The sequence below is a fragment of the Nuphar pumila genome, chromosome 3, assembly GCF_984573655.1.
Source record: "Nuphar pumila chromosome 3, dmNupPumi1.hap1.1, whole genome shotgun sequence".
Lineage (NCBI taxonomy): Eukaryota > Viridiplantae > Streptophyta > Magnoliopsida > Nymphaeales > Nymphaeaceae > Nuphar > Nuphar pumila.
Genome location: NC_143251.1, coordinates 66,324,969 through 66,326,065, shown reverse-complemented (window position 1 = coordinate 66,326,065; position 1,097 = coordinate 66,324,969). Strand labels below are relative to the sequence as shown.

General features: G+C 46.5%; 1 non-coding gene across 1 annotated transcript; it reads left to right on the top strand.

Moving 5' to 3' along the window:
- The first annotated feature begins 786 nt into the window (after positions 1 to 786).
- LOC149843005 (small nucleolar RNA R71) lies at positions 787 to 889 on the top strand. Its single transcript, XR_016431200.1, has one exon. It is a non-coding gene; the product is annotated as a small nucleolar RNA R71 (small nucleolar RNA).
- Positions 890 to 1,097: the final 208 nt, after the last annotated feature.

The following is a 1,097-nucleotide window of genomic DNA, read 5'->3' as shown; positions in this document are numbered from 1 at the left end:
CTACTAATAGCCTCAGCTAACTGTCCCATTTGCGACTCTAACTTCGCAATGGACTGCGTATGCGAGCTCAAAATCTGGCTACACTTCTCGAAGGCGTTCTGATTAGAGGTTTTCACCTTTTGGAATGCCTGGAGAAGTCTCTCCTAAAAAGATGTCTGCGGGGCAGACTCCTGCTGAATCGGGGGAGTAACAGAAGAAGAAGAAGACTGAGCATAGTTCGGTCTTTGAAATGACTGAGTAAAAGATGGCTGCCGAACTGGCTGAGAGGATGTAGGCATCTGCATGGAAGACTGTGGATTCTTCCATGAAAAATTGGGATGGTTACGCCAACCCGGATTGTATGTCGATGAAAATGGGTTGTTCGGCGGTCTGACGTAACCCTGAGTTGCCTGAACTTGTTATTGAACAAATTCAGGGTACTGAGCTGCCGAAGGGCACTCAGTGATCTCGTGTGCCGGACTGGCACAAAGAGTACACACCTGCTGTGTAGTGGATGGTCCTGAGAGAAGCTGGTCCAGCTTCTGAGCAATCATGTCTACCTTGCACTGTAGTGCAGTAGATGGACCAACTTCAAGAACACCAGCTTTCTTCTGAATGCTGGGTGTGGCTCTATCAGATTGAGAGCTCGAAGCATGGTGGAGTGAATTCTCGGCCAATGTATCAAATAGCCTCCATGCTTCGTCATCGCTCTTCAACATGAATGTCCCTCCGCATGAAGAGTCGATCATCTGACGATTCTTGTCAGACAATCCATCATAGAAGCTCTGCATCAGTTGCCATTTCGGCACCTAATGATGGGGACATTTCCTGAGGAGATCCTTCATTCTCTCCCAGGTCTCATGAAAGCGCTCACCATCTAGCTCTGAAAAGCTAGTGATGGCTCTACGATATTGGTTCGTGCGACCAATAGGAAAGTATTTCCGAAGAAACTCCTGTTGCAACTGATCCCAGGACTCTATTTCTACAGAATCTAAGGACTTTAGCCAATACTTGGCTTTGTCCTTCAATGAAAAGGGGAATAGAGTCAACCTCAACGCATCATCATCGAAATTCTGTATCTTAACAGTAGAATAGATTTCGAGGAATTCATCTAAGTG